The sequence below is a fragment of the Stenella coeruleoalba genome, assembly GCF_951394435.1.
Source record: "Stenella coeruleoalba genome assembly, chromosome: 5".
Lineage (NCBI taxonomy): Eukaryota > Metazoa > Chordata > Mammalia > Artiodactyla > Delphinidae > Stenella > Stenella coeruleoalba.
In genome coordinates this window covers 94906631-94924855 of record NC_137150.1, presented here as the reverse complement: position 1 = coordinate 94924855, position 18225 = coordinate 94906631, and the positions used below count along the sequence as shown (strand labels likewise).

At 37.8% G+C, this 18225-nt stretch overlaps 1 long non-coding RNA gene across 2 annotated transcripts in view; it reads left to right on the top strand.

Moving 5' to 3' along the window:
* LOC307186550 overlaps positions 1–17946 on the top strand; it is a 62869-nt gene extending 44923 nt beyond the window's left edge. Inside the window, exons 4-5 of one of the 2 annotated variants that reach the window (XR_013828400.1) lie at positions 7747–7878; positions 10522–17946. This is a non-coding gene — a long non-coding RNA (uncharacterized lncRNA). Of the gene's footprint in view, positions 1–7746; positions 8700–10521 lie in introns of those variants that run through there. The other variant, XR_013828401.1, reaches the window with a different exon arrangement.
* Positions 17947–18225: the final 279 nt, after the last annotated feature.

Sequence of the window (18225 nt, the reverse complement as noted above, 5' to 3'; positions counted from 1 at the left end):
GCAGCTTATGGAGCTCAATATTAAAAAAGCAAACAACCCAATCCAAAAATGTGCAGAAGACCTAAATAGGCATTTCTCCAAAGAAGATATACAGACTGCCAACAAACACATGAAAGGATGCTCAACATCACTAATCATTAGAGAAATTCAAATCAAAACTACAATGAGGTATCACCTCACACACCGGTCAGAATGGCCATCATCAAAAACTCTACAAACAATAAATGCTGGGGAGGGTACGGAGTAAAGGGAACCCTCTTGCACTGTTGGTGGGAATGTAAATTGATACAGCCACTATAGAGAACAGTATGGAGGTTCCTTAAAAAACTAAAAATAGGACTACCATATGACCCAGCAATCCCACTACTGGGCACATACTCTGAGAAAACCATAATTCGAAAAGAAACATGTACCACAATATTCAGTGCAGCACTATTTACAATAGCCAGGACATGGAAGCAACCTAAGTGTCCATTGACAGATGATTGGATAAAGAAGATGTAGCACATATATACAATGGAATATTACTCAGCCATAAAAAGAAACGAAATTACATTATTTGTAGTGAGGTGGATGGACCTGGAAACTGTCATACAGAGTGAAGTAAGTCAGAAAGAGAAAAACAAATGCCATATGCTAACACATATATATGGAATCTAAAAAAAAAAAAAAAGGTTCTGATGAACCTAGGGGCAGGAAAGGAATAAAGATGCAGACGTAGAGAATGGATTTGAGGACACAGGGAGGGGGAAGGGTAAGCTTGGGCGAAGTGAGAGAGTGGCATGGACATATATACACTACCAAATGTAAAATAGATAGGTAGTGGGAAGCAGCTGCAAAGCACAGGGAGATCAGCTCAGTGCTTTGTGACCACCTAGAGGGATAGGATAGGGAGGGTGGGAGGGAGGCACAAGAGGGAGGGGATATGAGGATATATGTATACATACAGCTGATTTGTTATACAACAGAAACTAATACAACATTGTAAAGCAATTATACTCCAATAAAGATGTTAAAAAAAAAGAAAAAAAGAAAGAGGTAATATAACAGAGAGAGTGAGTTACTCTATTTGAGCATTGATGGGGTGGTTAGATACTCTTCATTCGTGAGGTGAATGTTGACTTATGACACATGAAGATGGTGCTGGCCAGCTACTGGGTAGCCATAACATGTTAGCTTCCCTTCTGGCTTCTCTTCTTGCTACTCTACAGTTCATTCTACACATAGCAGCCAGAGAGAATAAAATCTCAGTGACTTCCCATCACACTGAGATGCTCAGATTCTTTCAGTGGTGGACAGAGATATAGATCTGGCCTATCCTTCCAAATTCAGCTCTGGCCATCACCACTCTTCTTTTACTTCTTTCACTCCAACCACATTGGCCTTCTGGGTTCTTAAAAATACTAGGTGCTTTCCAGTCTTAGAGACTTTAATGCCTCTGTCCAGCATGTGCTTCCCACCCTCTCTTAAAGAATGGGTACGCTCTTGGAGTAAAGCTTGTATATCTTGTTCATTACCAGATTAGAGGCATTTCAAACAAGTCATGTACAAGAAATTCTTATCTAACAACATGGTCTGGTAAGCAATTTCATTTCCTAAAGCCTTATTTGTTAAACGGAGACCTGTTTACCTCAGAAACATTAGCCAGTGAAAAGGTTGAGTTTGCTTAGGGAGAGGGTTTGTTTATGGTTGTGGATATCAGTTTTGGTCTTTAGCTTACCTTTCACTATTTAGACCTGAAAGTCCTTGCTTACATTACCAGTGTTGTGCATGTAACTGGTTGTGACTTTGAATTTCTGATCTCTTGTTACTGTTGCCGTATTTTGTGTAATTATTAGCTGTTATCAAACAATGAATTAATTACATTTACTGTAGCTGAAATTAGTACTGGGCTACCACCAGTCTGCTTTACCTAGATAACCTGGATTTTAGGGATCATTTTATTGTTGGGAAACTCTTAAGCTGTCTAGGAGGACTTGGTTTAGTTGTGGCTGTTTCTCATAAGCTGCATACTTTTTCTCTACCATGTTTGCTTGAAAATCCCAGTGGACATTATTTGGTAAATGTACTTCTTTGGATGGAGGTTGGAGAGTAATGGGATGATTAACAAAGCAAGTGATTTTAGCAGAGTGGGAAACTGTCAGTGGGACAAATCTGATGGATAAAGTGAGTAGTTATCTGGTGATTCCTGTGGGAGTTTGGATTTTTCAGGGCTGCTCTCTGGGGCTCAGTGATGGTGAGACAAGATGGGCTGATCTAAGTGATCAAACAGAAACAGAAAATCCTGTAGGATAGTCTGGTGATGCAGAGCTACATCAGAGTCAAAGCATCATAGAATCCATAGCCCTTCAGTACAAGCTCTCACCCTTCTGTTCCTCTCCTTTGTCCTAACAAAATATTAAAAGGTACCATAAACCCATCAAAGGAGGAAGATGACTTTTAAGAACTTAGGGCTTTGTTTGTGTGTGGAAGTTGGGTAATGGGGTGGGAGGGAGAGGAAAGTGTTATTCTTTTGTAAGACATTATAAGACAACTTTTATTAAAATAATGTGCAGTGTTACGTACTAGTAAGATCAGGAAAGGTTGTTATCTGATAATGAGGGAAGAAATATTTGAGCCCATTTTGCAGCATTTAAAAAAATATCACGTATTTAAAGGAAAGGCTGAGAACAGCACTCTTCACTGGGTGATGCTTTTTTTAAAATTTTACATCTTTATTGGGGTATAGTTGCTTTACAATGTTGTGTTAGTTTCTGCTGTGTAACAAAGTGAATCAGCTATATGTATACATATATCCCCGTATTTAAAAAAAGAAAATATTTATTTATTTGGCTGTGCCGGATCTTAGTTGTGGCACACGGGATCTTTAGTTGTGCCATGTGGGATCTAGTTCCCTGAGCAGGGATTGAACCCAGGACCCCTGCATTGGGAGCGCAGAGCCTTAGCCACTGGACCACCAGGGAAGTCCCCACTGGGCAATTCTTGATAGGGAAGTTGGACCAATGGGAAATGCAAATACTGTGACATGTATTATGAAATAGACTGGGAAGTGCGTTGAAGGAGCAAAGGAAAACCACTCTCATATAGATAAAAAATGAGCTTAAGTAGAAAGTAAATTACCAAAAATATTGTTGTCCAATAAGGCTAGATCTGAGGAAAATAAAGTCACCATGACTTGAATTCATTTCTCATAATGTGCAGCTCCACCTTCATATTTCTCATTTGCCAAGAAATCTCTTCCATATTGATGGAAATGGTAGTAAAAGTAAACCATTCAGAGTCAACTTGCACTAATGTATACTCAGTAAGACACCACAGTGCTGACTCACCAAACATCTTGGAAGCATATAGATAGAGTATGTCACAGGAAAGAGGGATTGTGGGTTTTTTTTTTTTTAACATCTTTATTGGAGTATAATTGCTTTACAATGGTGTGCTAGTTTCTGCTTTATAACAAAGTGAATCAGTTATACATATACATATGTTCCCGTATCTCTTCCCTCTTGCGTCTCCTTCCCTCCCACCCTCCCTATCCCACCCCTCTAGGTGGTCACAAAGCACCGAGCTGATCTCCCTGTGCTATGCGGCTGCTTCCCACTAGCTATCTATTTTACGTTTGGTATGTCCATGCCACTCTCTCACCTTGTCACAGCTTACCCTTCCCCCTCCCCATGTCCTCAAGTCCATTCTCTAGTAGGTCTGTGTCTTTATTCCCATCTTACCCCAACAAACACATGAAAGAATGCTCAACATCATTAATCATTAGAGAAATGCAAATCAAAACTACAATGAGATATCATCTCACACCGGTCAGAATGGCCATCATCAAAAAGTCTACAAACAATAAATGCTGGAGAGGGTGTAGAGAAAATGGAACACTCTTGCAGTACTGTTGGGAATGTAAATTGATACAGCCACTATGGGATTGTGTTTTGAATGGATGTTAAGTAATGGTAAGCCATTTAAGCACTGCATTTGCCAGAAATCAGCAATCAGAAATTTCTGATTCCAACTGAAGCTATGAATGGCAAGCCAAGATCAAGGAAGGAAACAGCTGAGAAATGAATTAGTATGCATATTGATAAATACAAATCACATGGGCCCTTTGTTCTTTGGTTGTCTATGTCACAATAAAATGAACTATCATATAATTTCAAATAAAGCATCATTGTTTACTACCCTCATGTGATAATAAAAATTATCAGAGAAATTAAACATACATATTCTTGGAATGAAACCAGATTTCTGAATCAGACTCTTCATGGAAAATGTCTAGTGTATATTCTCCATAGGAGTCTCCATACTGACTGTATGAGGGATGAACATGCAGCTTGATGATGACTGAACATGGATGACTTATGTGGTTATAAGACAGAGTAGCAGGAGCAGTTCAGTTGATATTTATTGGAAAATGCCCATTTTCAAATATTAAATTTGGGTTTTCTTTGGACCATTTGCTGCCTGAATTGGTTTCTATTACTTGCTTTACTCTTCACTGGAAGACATCCACTCTGTATATTGTTTTCCAAATAATTTTAATTTTTGAAAAAACCATGTCAGAGAGCTTTATACAAGTGTTATATTTTATGCCTCTATTTGATTTCAGCTTTTTTTTTAAAGGAGGTTTTTTGGTAAAACTCCAGCTTTGTATTATGAAATCATGGTCCCCAGAATCATAAAATATAACGTTATGAAGGAATCTTAGAAATTATCAAATCTAATAGTTCTTAAATTTAGCTTGTTAAAAATCACATATGCTAAATCTACTGAATTATACTCTAGGGATGGACCAAGGCCAGATATTTTTAACCACTTCTCAAGGTGATTTTAGTACACAGAGTGAAAATCATTGTCTATTCTCCAGAGAGATATTTCAGTTCTAGAGAAATTCAGCAACCTAGCCAAGGTCACAAAGTTGGTTTGGACAGGTAAGAACTAAAATTCAAAGCTTTGGACACCCAGGTCAGTGAGAATGTTCTTTCTAAAACATCAGCAAGTTAGACAAGTTAAAATATAAAATAAATGTTTTCTAGCTATAAATGTACCAGATACTAGTGACGTTTGCACTTTGAAGTGATAGTTTTATGTTATGTGAATTGCACCTAATAAAAACAATAAAAAAAGTACTGGGGCTTCCCTGGTGGCACAGTGGTTGAGAGTCCGCCTGCATTTAGGCAAGTTAATTCATTTTCTAAATATCACCTAGAATGGGAACATATGTTATATCTGGCTAGTGCTACAGCCGTCAGGGAAACTGTTGATATGGATCGTGCAAGCTACTTAGTTAGCTTTCTGGTCTGTAAGATGGGGGAATGGGGACAATAATGTCTTTGTTGTTAGATTAATGTAAAGCTTTGAAAGAGGATATATATAGGGTGCCTGGCACATAGTAGATGGTCACTGCTAGTTTTGCTTGAGGATGTATATAGCATGTTATATGCTTTATTCCCTCTCCTCATCTTGCCTACCACAGTGTCTTACACATAGTAGGTGATTAATAATTTATTTATCGACTCACTGATTGATAGACACACATAGAGATCAGCACAGCCTTTTATTGGGTAAGAAAAATTTTCCTTGAAACCTCCATTTGAGGGAGAGCTCAGCAAATTTCATTTAGTCCATATGTGAATGTTCTGCTTTCCTGAGTCTGATTAGGTTACAAGTTGTAAAGGCAGGGCTTGTTTTTGGGTAATTACAGCATTAAATGCACCCGGAAGGCTATTACACACTGGCCATATCCAATGCATGTAATAAATAATTAATTGGACAAATAAAAAAATAAAAATTACAGCTCATAAAAGCTCCTCATTAACTTGCCCAGTACTAGTCTGGCTCTTGCAATTAATTTTAAACTCTTGTTTCTCCTTTATTAAGTAAGCTGAAATGAAATAGAAATGATATAATTGTTTTGCCTTCTCATTTGGAGAAATACTCATGTGGGCTCAGTTCTCACAGCACAGAGAAAATGAGACTAGACAATCCCCATGCAATACACAAATAACCTCCTTATTCCAGTGAATGTATATATTCCAATGCAGAAGATATGATTCCTACAGACTTAGAAAAATAAAAATACTTGTTTTGTCATTACCAAATCATTCCAGGGGAATAATTAGAATTCACTCCTCTTTATTTTTTTTTTTCACCCCTCTGTTATAACCACTGTTTTGTGAAGCTTTGATATTAAGCCCATTTCCTCTCTTTTAGTGGGGAAAAATGCACATGGGTACACTTGCCATAGATCCATGTCTTGGTGATGATTTGTATTCTCCATCCCCAAATTCCTGGTATGACATAGTCAAAGGATGGAATATGAGGACCCAGAAATGAAGTTTGCCAGTACGGCTTCCAGGGAAAGTATTGAGTGAATGATTCTGTCTGTTCTGTGAAGGCCAGCTGATGTAATATTTTGAAAAATGGACATGATGTGGTATTGTTTTGTGGAATTTTGTATATCTTAAGGGAGTGTGGTTGTGGAAGTGAACAGTGTTCGAGAGAGAGTACTCTCCTCATGACTGGTTTTATAAACTCTCCTGCAGGAAGTTATGGGTACTCAGGCAGAGGACACATTCTATTCCAACTCTGACTTGGTAGATAGATCACTGATGGTCTGTGCAGAAATACCTCTTTAAAGCTCATTGTTTTGGATTCTAAGAGCTTCAAATGCAAGTCAATGATTATTTTTCTAATCCAAAAATCAGTAGGTGAATAATGTCCCACATAATTCATTTGAAGGGATCTTAACTTGATTAAAATGAATCACCCAGGCTTATAAAAATGTCTTGCACAAAATTTTATTTTGAATTGGCAATGTGGCTTAGTGCAAAGAGAACTGGACTAAAGTCAGGATGGCTGATGGAGGCTGGAATCTTCCCCAGCAAGCTGTGTGTGATGTTTAACTCTGTGTGTCAGTTAGACTGAGCCACAGGGTGCCAGACATTTGGTCAAACATTATTCTAGGTGGTCTGTGAGGGTGTTTCTGGAAGAGATTACCATTTGAATGGGTAGACTGAGTAAAGCAGATTGCCCTCCCTAATGTGGGTGGGCCCAATCCAATCACTTGCAGGCTGAACAGAACAAAAAAGCTGGCCACACCTCAAGTAGGAGGGAAATTCCTCCAGCCTGAATAGCATCTGGGACACGGTTTTTTCCCTGCCTTCAGACTTGAACAGAAATATTGGCTCTTCCTAGGTCTAGAACCTACCAGCATTCAGACTGGAAATATACCCCTAGCTCTCCAGGGTCTCCAGCTTGCTGACTGCAGATCTTGGGACTTATCAGTACCCATAATCATGTAAACTAAATCCTTATAATAATAAATATGTATATAATAAATATTCCTCCATATATATATGTATAGGCAGTTGACCCTTAAACAACAAAGGTTTGCACTACTCAGGTCCACTTATATACACTTTTTTTTTTCAGTAAATACGTGTTATAGTACTACATGATCTTAAGTGGCAGGGATGTTTCCAACTAAAATTATATTTGGCATTTAATTTTAAGTAAATGAGCTAAATAATGATGTTTGCAGATAGATACCTGTTAACGTGTAATAGGTTACTTGAAGATATTTACTAGCAGGGCAGAACCCTTTTGGGGTGTGCCCTGTTGATTCTAGTCTGCTGCCAATATGTCATTGACATCTCTAGATCACCAGCAGGAAGATGGACGCTCCATGGAAACAATTCTAGGAAAGGAATTAAAAGGTCTAATTTCCATTTCTGCTTCTGCTTCTAGGACTATGGACCAGTAGAACACTAAGGAACCTGTCTATATGGATGGGGCATCGTATGGACCATCTCAGAAAGATTAATTGATGCTTCAAGTCCTCTGAAGTTAGTGGCCAGAGATTGGACCAGAAGGATGGGGGTAAATAATTTGCTTGTCTGGTTCTTGATTTCCCTGACCTCGTGGTCATTCTCTCATGGTTGACACCTGCATCACTCGCGCTGAGCAGCAACTAAAAGTCGAAGATTTAGGAAGAAAACACTTTATAGCCTGTAAAGCATTTTACAGAATCCTGGGTAGATGAGGCATGTGGCATTCCACATCTAATGCTATGAGGTTTTTTTTTTCCTGTTTCCTTTTTGCATGCAGCTGTGTAATCAATAGGACTGAGCCCTGTGGTGACCCGTGGGATAATTATAAGTATAGCAATGCTTGTCTTTGGTCTCTCTGACAGAAAAGAAATATGGAGAGGTATGGTTATTGTGCCGTATTAAAGTTTAGTTGTATACCAGTGGTCCAGGAGAATATTGCCAACATCTGTTGAGTAGGGCTTTACCTGAAGGTGTGATCATTCTTGTTATGAATCCACTGGAGAATCTACTACTTTTAGAATGAAGACAAAAACCCAGAGGGTATACCGTAGGTGGGCTGCAGAATCTGAATCTGTCTTTCTGGGTCTTGATCATAAATATATCACATATATATATTATGAAAAATTATAGATGTGTTATATGCTTATGTTTACTTTATGTGGAGGCCTTACTTCCCTCCAAATTTTTCCAAAATGACTGAAGTATTCTTTAAAATGCAGTTCTTATGTCAGTCATCTATGATACTTTCTTTACCATAGCCTTCTGTGTATTTCTTCCTTGTAAAACTCTCTTCCTTTCAGTCTCCTGCTCTAACCCTCTATCACTTTTACTCAGTACTGTCCCAATCCCTTCTACCTCATTACCTTACTTGTTTTCCTCACTTTCTTTGCTTCTGCTTCCTTTGTCTCTCCCCAAACAATGAACAAGACCTAACCCCCAGGCCTTGTCACTCTTATCAGTCTGCCACTGTCTCACCCCCACAGAGCTCTTTCATGATTTCTCCTTGACCTTCTTTACCAGGCCCATCTCACACCACTCCCTCGTGTGTCCTACACTTTAGGCATTTTGAACATTAGCACTCCTTTGACTCGAACTTGGTCCTTCTCATCTTTGTGCTGTTACACATTCTCTTCCTCTGACAAGAAGGTGGGAATATATTTCTAAAATGCTTAGTAACCTCCATTCTGCCCTTGGAACCAGTTGGAAGAACATTCTCCATGGCCTACTATGAAGCCTTCTCAGGTTTCCTCTGAATGATTGATTGATCCTTCCATTGCACTTTATATAGAATTGATTTTATTGTGTTGCAAACACAACAGGTGTCTATCTTTCTAATGATGTAAATTTTTCATCTCTCTGTCTTTCCATCCCAGTGTTTCACAGTATCTAACATATAAGAAGTCGATCATACTGAATTGACTGGCTGAATTATTTAATTCTTGTTTTCTTTTCCCAACTATTAACTCTATGTAGGCAGCTATTACATATTTCTCTCTAATTCTTTGGCTATATAATCACATTTCATGTTGCCTCCTCGAATCTATACTGTGAATCCTGTGGTCACCTTAATAGTAACATTCCTATAATCATACTTATTGCCTTTCCCTCTCAAATTTCCTTATCTCTTTCAGTGAAGCCATCATTATCCCAGTTACCAAAACTAACCTTTGCCCCTTTCATCTATCCACAACAGTCAATCTTAGATTTCAGGCATTTTTTTTTCTTTCAATATTTCTCTACTGTTTATTTTAGTATATTCTTACCGCCACCTTCCTAGCCCAGACCTTTCTCTCCTTGTGTCTGAATCATCACCTTGTTATTTTAAGTTTCCTGAGTTTATCTGTTTCCCTTTCTAATCCCTCCTACTCTCATCACCAGGCGAATCTTCCCCAAACTACTCTTTCACAGTGTTGCTGTGATACTTCCAGAAATGCTGTTTGCTGTCAGATCAAACCTACTCTTCTGCCTGGTTCTCACTGCCTTCCCCAACCCAAACCCCACTCTACCCATCCCACTTTACTTCCCACTACTAAGTAGCACCCACCCTCATTTCTAATTATCTCCTTTCCTCATTGATTCTAGCTCAAACAAACACTGGTCCAATCCCAACTGCAAAGTCCATCTGTCTGGACCTTCTCCTTCTCGCCCCTTTCCCTTCTCATACATCAGAATCCTCCCTTTCTTCAAGGTTGTGTCACAGTTTTAATCCTCCATCATTGTTCTTTGAACTTAATCCCATCCACTCTACTCTCTCCTTTGAACTCTGACTGCAGATGTATTTTCAGAGCCACTTTTCACTAATCACTTCCATTTGTGCTTTACTAACAGATGTGCTTTTTGAAGTTAGAAACTATGGCTTATAGTCCTTGGTTGTCCTCACAGTGTCACAATGTCCAGCACAGTGCTGACCATGTAGTAGGTGCTCCAATATGAGTGGGTGAATTATACGAACTTGTAGTGGACATTTTCTGAGTAATCACCTATGGGCCAGTGGAATGGTATTTTCTTAGGATAACTCAGTGGCAAGGAAAAAAAGGAGGCTTCTCAATGTCTCCAATTTCCAGGCGAGGTGTTTCTTACTTTGGTCCTGGATATTGGAAAATACTAATAACTAGCATTTTTATGGAATTTAACTGCTTATAAAGTACTTTCATTGATATTTACTTATTCATAATTTTATAACTTCCTCCAGGATTGCTATGCATTTTGAGGCTGGAGGTACAGTGTGTGAAGATGGAATAAATGGAGGAAGTAGGGGGTAAGGAATTTGGATTTACAAAAATACTTGATAGCAGATTGTACCTTTTATTGTTCCTAAGAAGTGTTGATATGAAATATCAACAATATCAAATATGTGTGTATATATATATACACACACACACACACACTCACACACACACACAAGAAAGAGTTTGCTTCTTTCTTGTGTGTTTGCTTCTTTAATGTTTAAGCGAAAAAGAGAATTCCAGATATACAGATATATAAGGAATAAATATCAATATTGGTCAGCCCTCAGGAACCAGTGATAGCAAAAGACTGAAGATCCAATATTCAGGACATACAACAGAGGGATTTTGAACTTCTCTTCCTCAAGCCAGCTTGAATGGTTTAATAGTTTTCTGTTACAAGAATAGGGCAGATGACACAAAATTTCCGAGTGAAAGACAACAAAAATGAAAGCAAGAGAAAAGTAACATTGGAAATGAAAAAATGTGTCAGTGAAAAATTGGAGAGCTGAAACTTTTGCACCAGAATGTAGATGCTTATTTTTAAGATTATATCGCCACCTAGTAAATTAGCATAGAAATACATCCACAGCTAACGGCAGCATCAGCATGGTGTTGAGCCCTAATCCTCTGGTTAGCAGTTCCTGGCGGACACCTTTATAAACATCTGCACACACAACAGGACAAACACACAACCTACACCAGCATCTCGAGTTCTCAGTGCTCAGCCCCCACTCACATTCTCCTGTTCCTCTGGAGTTATGGAGTGGAGGATCAACAGCACACATTTTAGATATGAAAATGTGTCAAGAATTTCTCTCAATCTGTTATGCATCCTTGGAAAAGGATTAAACAGTGCATATTATCATTTGCTTGTTCTAAATAATTTAACTCTGGGCTGTTAATTAGTGAAAACATTTTACATTTTTTTACTTTCATTTCTGCCTAGTAAAAGAAGTGGTCTGATCATGATTTTTGTTTTCTTTTTTATTGAGGAAGCATTGGAATTGTGGAATTAAAAACACTAAACAGAGAACCCTACTTTTTTGTTGTTAAAGCCACATCTTCGGTTTTTCCATATCTTGTTTCTTCTGTAGTGGTTTTTGGCACTGAATGCTTGATCACTCACCTTGGTTTTGTTTTTATAAGGAGATCCTTAGCTTGATAAAATATTGCACGGACTTTAAGGCTTGGTGTCTACAGACAGTTGGTTACCAGAGGTGGCATCCTGGCTATATAGACTCCTTGCTACTCTCAATTTTTCCATCTGTGAGATGGGGACAAAAATAGTACATACAGCACTGGGCTTTTAGGAGGAATAAATTAAGCAGAAGTGCTCAAAAATGTTAGTTATTATATTAACAACAAAAATACATTGATTAAGAATGGTAGAAACAAAGAATAGAAACTAATTTCATCTTGCTACTCACAATAGATCAAAACGCTTTAGCCAAACAAATAGACACAGAGAGAGGAGGAATATATTCTGAGGCCAGAAAACCATCCATTAAAAAAAATCTAAATGATTAAATTTTAAAAAATTATTAAAGTTTTTAATAATTATAAAATTGATTGCATTCAAGTGCTTAAAAGACCTTGAAAATGCACCTCCATTCTTTTTTCTATATGTTCTTCCTTCCTTTTAGAAACCTATCCTTGCTTCAGCCTTCCAAATAGATCTCCCCTTTAGTTTAAGGACTACTTAGAATATTTTGACTGAAGGAATTAACCAAGAGTTTAGGGTAGAAAGTAGAGGAGGGGCGATTTCTATTGTGGAAGCCTTTCCCGGGGCAGTCAGTCATAGAACTATCAATTTAACTTCAGGCATGGGAGAGTCTGCCATTTGTCTTCTTTTTCTTTTAAAGATTTTTTTTTTGATGTGGACCATTTTTAAAGTCTTTATTGAATTTGTTACAATATTGCTTCTGTTTTATGTTTTGGTTTTTTTGGCCCCGAGGCATATGGGATCTTAGCTCCCGAACCAGGGATCAAACCCACACCCCCTGCATTAGAAGGCTACGTCTTAACCACTGGACTGCCAGGGAAGTCCCTGCCATTTGTCTTCTAATGGCTATTTTTCTTTTTTCCTTAAGTTAACAGAACTTTTGGCTGACACATAACTACACAGCTAAATATGTCTAGTTTCCTCCTGAAGTAAGTGTGGCCTTTGGACTTGTGATATGTGTAGCATCTGGGTCATACCCTTATGAAGAATGTGTGTGTGCTCCTCCCTTGCTTCTTTTTCCTTTGCTACTAACTGGGATGTGGATATGATGGTGGGACTAGAGCAGCCATTTTGGCCAAGGGGTGGACGTTAAGTTTAAAGAGGAGCAGAGCAACAAGGTAAAAACAGCCTGGCTTCCCAGCACTGCTGATGTGCCCTGAGTCCTTGGAATGCCTATGCCGACTTGTAGATGAGAGGGAAGCCAATTTCTGTCTTACTTTAGCTTATATATTTTTGAGTCTTTTTGTTATAGCAGTCTAAGCTGTATTAGACTGCTAATAAATTCTAACAGTCTCAAGAGTAACAAGCTAGAAATATAAATGTAAAATTACAGATTTTAAGTATGAAGAATGCACCCTGCAAGGCACTACTTCCCAAAGACCGGTCCTTTGAGGATGTTGAGCTAGAAAAGACTTTTCATGTATGCCAAGAAAAAAGTTCTCTTCTTAATAGTTGGTAGGAGAATTCTATTGTGTGGGGCTAGGGAGGAGGAGGGTCCTGCTTTCTTAAAAAGAAGCTGTGAGGGAATTAATTCAGAAGTGTGGCTTGGCTGACACCCAAGTTTCATGCCAAACAGAGAAACAACTATGCATAAAAAGGGGAAAAGGAGTGGCTATATCTGAGCACTGAGTGTAGAGAATCACAGAAAAGGCCATGGTGGATGGAACATAAGGCATTTAGGAGAAGATAAAAAATGTTAATTGGGGTTTATTAAGATATTTGCTACCTGGATTACAAAGTAGTTATCCATCTCCTCTAATAATAGCTAACCATTATTGAATGCTTCCTATGTGCTGGACATTTTTCTAAGGGTTTTACATCTATAAAATATGTAATCCTTACAAAAAGTCTCTGAAGCAGGTGATATTATTATTTTGGTTTTCCAGATAAATAAACTGAAGCATAGAGGGGTAAATTAATTGGCAGAAGTTGCAATTGATAGCAATGTTTGGCATTTGAACTCAAGCATTTTGCTCTAACCAACATGCTCTACTATCTTTTTAAAATGCTTACTCAATTCTTTATTGTTAACCATTATTTTCAGACAAGTAGAATTTGGTTACATAGGAGCTGGAGAGAGAGGGCATAACTAGACACAGTGTTATATTTAGTTAATCAATACACATTAGCATACTGAAGACTTCCCAGTAAATAAAGCTGCTTAACTCTGTTTAATTCAGAAGTTCCCAAGTGTATTTTATCACAGAACTAATGTTTTAAGCACTGCTGCCTATTTACACCCCAAGAAGCTAGTGTCACACTGAACATACTTTTTTGAAATTCTAGGGGAGAAAAATACATTGACCTGGGGGTCAGGAGACCCACAACATGGTCCTGATTTAGTGAACTTATTTGTTCATGTGGCTTTGAGCAAGTCACTGAAGACTTCTGGCTTAGATTTCTTGAGTTAGTAAAATAGGGGCCTGGGTCTTGGTGAAGAGATGACCAATGACATCTGATTTTAAGAACCAAGCTTGTATTTGGAAAATGCAAAGCACAGATGCAGCTATGAAAAAGTCAGGTAATTAAATCAAATTTTAGGTGGAAAGGGCAGAAGTAGAAGCAGGGAGATTTTTCCTTAACCATTTGAGTATTGGCACCAAAGAATATTTATGGAGATGCCCCATAAATATTTGGGTTCCACATTTAGGCTTCATATACATGGGAATGTCACTGATTTCCATGTTATCTGAGATCCCACTACATTTCCTATCGGTATCTTTCTCCAACTTGTGACCCGGAACATCCAACCAGTTATTTTATATTTACCTTTTTCGTGTAGGACCTTGACAAAACTGGAAAGGAATGAATCAAACAGAATTGACAGTTGATCCTTGGCCAGGTGTACAGGGTAGAGGAAGATATTCCAGCAGAAGAAATAGCATATGTGAAGGCTTGAGTGAAGGGGACGGTGAGGTGGGTTCAAAAATGAGTAGTGCAGCGTGTGAGCTCAGGGGATTGTAGGTGTGAGAGTCAGTGAAGAAGGAGAATTACATGGAGAAGTGGCTGGAAATATGAGCTGAGTCAGGGTGGTGGAGTTTGTTCCATGTATTGTACTGAGACTGCCTCTCTGCATAGATTCAAATTTTAGATCCATCACAATAGAAGTTTCCAACAATTAAACACAAAATAAAACTCCCTTCATGCTGATCAGATTCCATATCTTTTACTTTATCTTTTTTAGAAAATGAAGATTTTTTTAGAAATCTTTTTAGAAAAGTGAAGATAGAAGTTAGGATACAGTTAATTTTCCAGTTTTGTTTTAGAAAAATGAAGATAGAAGTTAGGATACAGTTAATTTTCCAGTTTTGTTCTATTTGAATAATTCAATCATCATGATGCTGAGATGGGATATATCATGAATTTTCAGATGTTTGTTTATTTACATGGAAATAACTTCCCCTCCTTCTATAATATAACTTCTACAATAAGTTCCTCATGATGTGGGATGTCTTATAGGTAGGCCTACTACCTATGATGATGTCCTGTTGGGACTACTGTAACTAAATTCATCTCGAGTGAGACCAGAATAAGAGAGATTTGTGTATTAAATATAACTGATATTATTGCTGGGGACCACTGATTAAGGTAGATTTAGTCAATACAGAGGAAACCTTAACAACACACACTCCTCTTCCTGGTCTCAGTTACCAGTTCATTCTCATTCATTTCCACCTGCTCCTTCCTTACCTCAAAGTCCCCCTCATCTACTCTCTCCTCACTCTGGATCCCCCACTTCTCCCCTTACATTCCTGCCCTTTCATGCTAAGCTTTTAAAGATGCTGTTTTATTTACCCTGTCCAGGTAGGGGCTTACCTTTGGCTGTTTTAATAGTGCTTTGATACAGTTTAAGTAATTCTCGACATCAATTCCTTACTATCAATAGGATCAGCTATTATTATTCTTGCAGTTTGATTGGTGGAGGAAAAGGAATTGGAAAAAAGGAGAAGAATTGGGGGGGCAAGGAAAAGAGGCTCCTCCCTCAACTTCTCTTTTCAGAGGTAACTTCTGTAATCCACATTCATAACTAGCAATTTAGAGGAGAAATATCCCTCATTAAGATGCACCTGGAGAAAAAGAAGGAAAGAAGGAAAGGAAGGGGAGAGAGAGAGAGGGAGGGAGGGAGGGAAAGAAAGAGGGATGAGGGAAAGGAGCAAGGAGGAAGGAACCTACTTTATTTCAGGTCCTCTTCTTCCTGAATCAGCACACATGCTTTCATGTAATCCTTGCTATATTCTGTGAGCTTGGAATCACTATTTCCATTTTACTTTGAAGCATAGAAGACTTGAAAAGTAAATAACATTTCCAAGGTTATGCAGCTATTAAGATAATGAAGCTAGAATTTGAAATTCCCCAGCAGTCCAGTGGTTAGGACTCTGCACTTTCACTGCTGAGTGCCCAGGTTCAATCCCTGGTCGGGGAACTAAGATCCTGCAACCCATGTGGTGCTGCCAAAAAATAAAATAAAATAAAATGAAGCTAGAATTTGAATCCAAATTTTAAGACTTAAACTCTACCTTCCTTTCCATTTCAACAACTATCAACAGCTCTGATTACTGCCTTATTACAGATAAAGGTAGGAATTAAATGGGATGAAGATGTTTTTGAAATGGTAATTTTGGTTTCCTGATTTATAGCCCAGTGTTCTAGCTCTATTGCATTTGAACTACTGTCTTTTGCATGGGAAGACACTGTCCTACATACTTTGGTTTTGGTCATCAACATTAACCATCTACCAAATGGTCATCTACTGGATTGACTTGGCATATGGCATTACTCATATATTTTTCTCGGAAATGATTGGAAATATATAATTTTTGGCTATCTGGTATAGACCAGGAAGCATGCATTATACATCATTGGGTAATTCTTCATCTTAAAATTATTCTTGGTTAAATACCTTGCTCCCTAGAATATATCGAACTAAACAGAATGTGCTAACCTAGATGTTAAGCTAGGAATTTAATAAGCCATATTCTAAAATCCCTTGAGGCTCTGGGTTCTTTGGTTATACTATTTAGAATTACTGTGATAATGTGTTACAAAATAAAGGTAATGGGAGGGATAAAAGGGGAAGGAGGAGACTTCTATAATGTTGAAGGTGATTACCCGTACAGTGACTAGTAAGAATAAGCTTGGATGTCCTCTAGCATCAGACAATGACAGTACAAAAAGGAACACTGTAATAGCAACATTTTAAATGAGAAAATAGCTTTGCTTTATCTCACCCTGGTTTATGTAAGGTGTTTCATCCTTCCAGTTGATTGAATATATAAGTTCTTAATAGAATCCTCAATAAAACAACAATAAAAGTAATGGAAATAAGAGTAGGATATAAATGTTTTCAACTGCACTGAAATTCAAGTGGGCATGTGATATGTAAGGGTTAACTTCTTGCCTTTAAATTTTCTAATAAACTTGGTAACAGGCTGTTAAGAGTTTATTAGCTTGATATTGGTTAATCATCCTTATTGTTTCTGTTCTGGACCACAGTAAAGGCACACAAACCAAATTAACCTGCACATGAGCCCTTTATAAGAATCTCTTAAAATAATTTATTTAGCTTATTCACTCCCACATTTTTGAGTTCTCTGAATTATAGAATTCTCCAAATGAATCAGTACCTCAACTTGTTTGCCAAAATATAAAGATGAAAAGAAAAATGAGCTCTCTTACAATACCCTCTGGGACTAATTACACTGATCTGTCTAGACTGGTTGTTAGATCTGAATTATAGTCATGAATAAGTTAGATCCTAGTTAAAATTATGTATGGGGTCCAAGAGGCAATGTCATACAGGCAAAAAAGCTGTTTTGTAATAAGTGGAAATTAGTACTATAATGCTTTATGAGATATTGGGCTCCCAGTTAGAAACCTATCTGCTGAGATGCATAAGAAATTTCAGGCTTAAAAAATTAACCCATCTTCTTTCACTGTATATGGGTCCCTTCTAAATGTTTGGTTTAGAGCCATGTTAATTGTTTGGGTTTCCAGTAACACAAAGGAAATAATGTATTTTCAAAATTAGCTTATCCTTGTTTATTTTCTTTTACCTGCAAATTTATTTCAGCTTTTATTGAAGTTTTTTAACTTTCCTAATAGTTCCCAACATCTAATGTGGATAAGAGACACTGGAGCAAGAAAGATTTTGGTTAGTTAGATAATATAGGAGAGAATTTCCTGGTAGTAGAAAGTATTAAACATTACAAAATAGATCTGGAGTAAATAATGGAATTTTATTCTCTAGAAGCTTTTAAATTTAAAGAAGGTTTGTGTCACTCTACAATTCATATATTAAAATCCTAACCTCCAAAAATAATGGTATTAGGAGGTGGGCCCTTTGGAGGTGCTTAAATCATGAGGTCGGAGTCCTTGTGAGTGGGACTGGTGCCTTATTTTAGAGGCTCCAGAGAGATGTCTAGTCCCTTCCACCATGTGAGGGTAG